We start from the raw sequence: 6,634 nt of genomic DNA on the forward strand, positions 1-6,634 counted from the left end.
GGCGACGGGCAAATATCATTTCCCGACGAAAACGTGCTATATTTTCTAACAAACTCGCGCACATTAGTGCAAACCAATTACCGTCTGAAAGTTCGAGGATCGTTTCTTGGCTATTTTAATAGAGAGTCAATTTTACGAAGGGATTTACGCGACGACGACGACGACGACGACGTTTACGGGACTAGTATTTTTTTGGTTCGAAAGAAAGGAGAACTAAAACTTGAAAAGCTCTGACAGCGACGGCTATTTTTTTACGAAAAAAGAGGTGCATCAATTTCTGTCCAAACGATCGCTTCGTCCGAAACGCGACGCGACGCGATCGCGTTCCCGCTAGTTGGATAATCGTTGCTTATTACTAATCAACGCCGAGTATCGCGCCATTAAATTAATTTGAAATGCAATACGCTGTAATTTATGGTCGTTATCCGCGAGTCGCGTAATTTGGACAAGTACGTTGAATCAGCGTCGTCGAACGAGAAAGGCGTTATCGAAGCGCGCGTTGGTTACGCGAGGTGTTTTTCTACGGTCGATTGCGGCAGGTTATGTCGAGGTTTTAATAAACGCGCGCGCTGCTCGAACTGGTCGTCCTGGTCGGACGACGTACGGGAACGGAGAAAATCTAGATAGGAACAGAAACGCCGGACGATCGTTTAATCTAGTTAAATATAGGAACGAACTCGATTAAACTATAGCGATTTATAAAGTAGAACTGTACAGCTTTGTATCTAGACCGGAACAATTTATGGGTACCAATCGCTTTAACAATCAAGTAGCTAAGATAATTAGAGAGAGAGAAAGAGAGAGATTATCGATAAGTGGATTCTGTGATGCGAAAGAAATTTATTGAAAATTTCCGTTCGATAACGTAGAAAATTGAAAAACGGGGAGAATCTTAGAATATTAGAGCGATCGAATCGTTGCCGGGTAGAGATCGATCGGCGGTGTTAGATAATTCGTAGCTCGTTGCGCGCGGGTTATCCGCCGATTTAACGAGGATGCTTGCAACGTTAGATACTGGCCACTTTCTTTCCATACGTGTACCGATCGGACACGGACACGGACACGGAGACGGACACGGACCCGCGAACGGAAGCCTTTCAAATAAAACAATTAGAAAATCGAAAAAAATATTGACACGTCGCAGTTGGTCGTCCAGCCAGCCCCCCCTAACTTTACCAACGATAACCGATTCTTACTTTCTCGAGAGGACAATAACGATGCCGAATCAGAGCATCGATGTCGCGTTGCGGCGACATTTCCGGTGTGCCGCGCACCGTGCTTCACAGTTTCCATCGATACCGATTTCGTTTCAACTTTGAAATGAGCGAGCCATTTGATACATCCCTTTACAATTTCCATGGAATCGTACGCAGACGATGCGCACAGCGTCGCGCGAATCGGTTCGGTTCGGTTCGGTTCGTTGATCGACCAGGCGAGAAACGAAGCTTCTCCAAGTATACGATGCAACCAATATGGGAGGTACCTGGAACCGTTTCATTCGGTGAATCAATTTCCGCGTAAAATCCGCGGAATATCGAAGAAGAAGGAGAAGAAGAAGAAGAAGAAAATAATAAGGTGCGAGAACAGTCGAATCGCGTGGTTGTGCCGAAAAAGATGAACAGAATCCGAACGCGAACCCGAACGAATCTATCGTCGACCGGTCCAACGTTTCCGACCTGTCGAGCAACATATCGTAGCGTTAAGTCAGACGCGAAGAGTTAATCTTTCCGATCCTAGCGATCGGATTCTTTGCTAGGTGCTTTCGAAGGGAGCGGCTGCTGGATAATTGCCGCCGCGGCGATAATAGCGCCGACACAATAGAGACGCGTTCGAGCGCGCTCCGTATCGGCCAGCGAGCCGTTGAAACGGAAAACAAAAGGACGACGGCGAGGCGAAAGATCCGGCAAATTCACACCGTTCGCGGCCCGTCACGGTCACGGTCACCGTCACCGTCACCGTCACAGTCACACCAGTCACCACCAGTCACCACCAGTCACGGATGCGGGATGTTGATCGTCGTTGCGATGTGCGTCCTCGAAGCGTTGGTCGCCGCTGTCGATTGCGGCCGGGCTTCATCCATTTCGGACGAGACGGGACGACCGCTTCGGACGGCGGTCGCCGCGAGGATCGTCGGCGGAGAGTCCGTCGGCATAAAGCACTATCCGTTTCTAGTAGGTGAAATGCGCCCGTCACGTTTTTGCTATCGCACACCTGTGCGTATACACGTTCGATACACGAGAATCACTCTGATTATCTTTGAGAGAGAGAGAGAGAGAGAGAGAGAGAGAGAGAGAGAGTGCGAGCCGACGAAAATTGCCGAGAGAGACTAGACTCGCTGTCTTTTCCTAAACGCCTTGCACGGTACGAAGACTGCGACGACGTTGACGACGTTGACGACGACGACGGATTATTTCAATTAGCGCGAGCGAAAGAAACGAGCGGTGTGCGTCCTATCGATGGAATTGATTCAACTAGCTGCGTAGAAGAAACCGCGTAACGACGAAGAGCTTTTCGATTTCTTTTCCGAGAGATAGTTCTTGTATATCCTGCGGCGCGTTCTGGGTATCCGAACCTCTCGCATCGATATCTCTAAAATGATGCTGAAGCGATCAAGAATTTGGATATTCGGTAGCGAGCTCTTCGGCAGCTACCGAAGAAGGCAGAGATCTCGGATACACGTGCACCGCAGGCATCTTGCTACGCGAATACAGCGGTTCGTTTTTCGAGCAGATTTCTCAAAATACTGAGAGTGATCGTCGTATATACATATTCGCTTTACCGATAAGGTAGAGAGGTTCGCGGACGACGAAACCGAATTTTCAATGTCAATTTCTCGTAGGTCTCGATCCAACGGCGACACGGTAATCATTTCTGCGGAGGTACTTACATAGCGCCGAGATTCGTTTTGTCAGCCGCTCACTGTATGGTCAGGTGCGTGTCAAACAGTGCAACGATTCTCGAGTGTACGGCTCGTAGCCGGAAAATGGCAGCACCGCCGTTTCGAAAACGCGATCGTTCTTCGTTCCACGAAGCAGTCTCTCGCGAACGCTAACGCGAACGCGAACGCGCGCGGATGCTGCTCGCGGAGAAAAGCCGATCCGTGGACGCTCGGTTTAATTGAAAGGGTCGAACGCGCGAAATATGCAGTCCCGTCGCGGAGCCGTAGCAGTAGCTCGTTTTAATAATCGATGGGGGCCGATCCCTCGGAAAGTTAACGGCGACGTCTCGCGCGGGTTACGCCCGGCCGCTGCTCGATTCTCCGATCGATGCGATTGAAAAACGTTAAATATTCCGAGCTCCGGGCAATAACGAGAGAGCAAATTCGTTCCGAACGGAAACCAGTCGAGACCGCACTACCGTCCGTTGAACGCTCGAATCTTCTCGTTAAAATATCGCGAGCACCGGATATCGCTGAAAAACTAGCGGCAGGAGTCGCGAATATTTCGCGTCCGTGGATCGTCTGTAATTTTCAATCTATTTGGAAAGGATTCGAGCATGCTGGAACGGTTAATTGTCGCGAGGAGGGGGCTCTGCATGCGTTAACAATTTCTATTTGAGACTGCGATGGATCCGTTCGACGCGATCGACGGTGACCCGACCAAGAGTCAATTTCCTTTCGGAGACGGGCAACGATGTACCCACTCGCCACACGCTCGCGTGTGTCGTACGGTTGTTGGTCCGTCGAAACGTTTAAACGAAACGATACACGGTTATTTTTTTATCGCGATCCTAGATAGAGACGTATCGCCCCAAATAAACACCGGACGAATTCACCAGCCACCTACATGCGCCTTCGTGTGCTGCCATTTTCACGGTAAAAGAGCAATCTCCGCTCGTAGCGCTTTCATTGCTATCATAGAACACGTATGCTGCTTTCTGGACGCGACGAGCGCGTGCTCCACTTGTGATCTTATAGCAAACGTCGACTCTACTTACAATTACATAGACTAATATACTAATACTACTTCCTACTACTACTACCACTACTACCACTACTACTACTACTACTACTCGTCGAATATCAATCTCGATTAATAAATCAATTAATTAACGATTCCTCAAACTACGTATCCACCGAAGGAACAAGAAATTACTTTTCGCCGATGATTATTCCTAGACGACGTACGCTCGGCTCAGGATTTTATTAATAGATTCATTGAGTTTACAGTGTCTAACAAACGGAGATGAAGTACCTTCGGTTTTCAAGCATCGAATTATTTTCAGAACTAGAGACTACTCGTTCGACAATTTGTATTTTACTTAACTAACTGCAGAGTACCTGTTGCGGCTGTTTTTCTGAAAAGATACGAGAGGATCGCGGAGGATTCGTTGTTGGTAGAAAATAATCGTCCGACGAGATTTCGAACGTTTCTTTAGCGGATACGTGGATTAAGATTGCGAACCGTGCAATCTAGAATAGAACGTCGATGTTGAGAAATTCTAGATGAAAAAGTAAAACGTACGATGTTAGCTGATTGTCGTTGTTCGACGCGACGAGCGATAAAGCGACGAATAAGCGCGGTCAAAAATACACACACACACACACACACCCACACACGAAAACACACGCACGCACGCACACACACGAGAGGAACATTGATTCGCGAGTTAGCCGTTGCGGTAGCAGAGAACGTTTTTTCGAAAGTAGTAGAGAAATTCCTAAGAAAGAAACATTGAAGAAATTTGCGTCCCCGGTTGTACTTTGCACATCGCGAGTCCGCGTACATGGCAGCGTACAAGAAATGGTAAACAGCAGTGAAAGGGTTAGCGGCGTTAACGTTCTCCGATAACAACTGGATCAATGAGAACGCGGAAACCGCTTGTCGAGAACGTTCTATGTTTCGCGGCTTTCTCTTATCCAAAAATTCGATGGGGTTTCATTCTTTATCTTTATCTTTTCATCTTCAGCGAAAATGACGTCGATAGGCGCGCGATCGAAACATCTTCTTCAACGCTGTACGCTTCCTTTGCGCCTGTAAGAGAGGAGGCTAGCTGACAAAAGGTGTTCGATATTTCTTCGATTAGCGAAAATAGTCCGACCTTTGGAAATAATTAAACTTCTTCGGTTTGATTTGTCGCGTGCAAGGCTCGCGTTAACGTAGCTATAAATCGATCGTTGAAATACGGCTAAGATCATTCCGAATTCGATTACCATGCGAGACTCTTGGTATCGTTGAGCTCGTTCGGCTACCCTGCAAATTAACCATCGACCAAGGCAACCACGACTAAGGTTCGGTTGACCAAGGTAACGCGTATTTTTTGCCAGGCTGTAACAATAGTCTGTAAACGGGGTGCTTTCGAACGCGATGCCTCCTCGAGGCATCGCAGTAGACTCGAGGAGGTCTCTCGACAAGCGGTTGCCGTGTGAAACACGCGGATGCGCATCGGCACTGTGTCTTTGTACCGGTGAACATTGAGCTCGCGGCGCGTTTGTTTCCCGATCGAGGCTTCTCCGCCGCTTTGAAAACGGGGAAATCGGTGACCGGCCGCCGGCCGCCGGCCGCCGGCCGTGATCCCACGTATGCACTGCTCTCATGTTTTACACGGAACGGTGATGCACTTTAGACGCGTTTAAGAGGCGCGCGCGCGCGGTGTAATCGTGAATCTGATCGCTATTGTACGTGTTCGTTTGGTCAGGCCCAAGTCCAACGGCTATTGGGAACCGCAGAATCCGCTCCGATTCTACGCGATCGCCGGAGCGACTTACGTCTACTTCCCGAGCTGGAGTTCCATACAAATGGAATTGATAGACCGAGTAATCCCGCACACGGGCTTTAGATTCACGAACAAGCGTAACGATATTGGATTGTTCAGGGTGACTATTATGTGTATATATAAGTTCTGTGTGGAAAATACAAATAAAACCAGTCATGAAAACACCGTCGACGAACGGAGACGCGTTCATCGTTTGCTCCCCTATTTCTCAACCTGCCGACGGTACTTTACATATTCCGAAACTAACGCTGTTGAAAATGGAATCATTTTTTTTTATAAATTCTTTTCGAGTAGACCGAGCGTTTTTTTGGGGAATCTTTCGAAAAATTAATTTACCATAGTAAATTGCATTTGGACGGAATCACGGATTTTGGACTAAAAAGATAGCTTCCCGAATATCTTCTGTTCGTCTATTTTTTGAAAATAGCACCATCTCTAACATGAACGCCTCTCGTGGCGAAATCTCGAAGCTAGTCTTAGGAATCCGTTCAGCGCCATGTGGTAAGTGGCAGATTGCTGAAACTGCTAAACAAAATGGAGTTTGTACGTTTTGTCACAGGTGGCGCCACTGATTGGCTAGTAGTTTCAGCGTTTCGCCATATACTAATTGGCGCTGTGCGAAAGTAGAAAGAAGCTTTCTGATTCTATCGCGAAATCAAAAATAATAGTTTACTGCTTTATTGTTGGGAGTTGGCTAATTTCTCAGGGCATAAATGAAAGCTCGAAAGCCAAGCTTTATCATATATACAATATATATGGATAATGAAAATTTAACGATATTTCATACAGAAATTTGAATTACACCTGAAAATGGACAAACCTACAAACGTTCCAAACAGCAATATTTTCTATTTTCGTCGCAATTCCTGTCAACTGCAATTTCCTCCCAATCTTTTTTTTTTTCTAACATTTTGTACAT

Source organism: Augochlora pura, chromosome 2 (assembly GCF_028453695.1).
Source record: "Augochlora pura isolate Apur16 chromosome 2, APUR_v2.2.1, whole genome shotgun sequence".
Lineage (NCBI taxonomy): Eukaryota > Metazoa > Arthropoda > Insecta > Hymenoptera > Halictidae > Augochlora > Augochlora pura.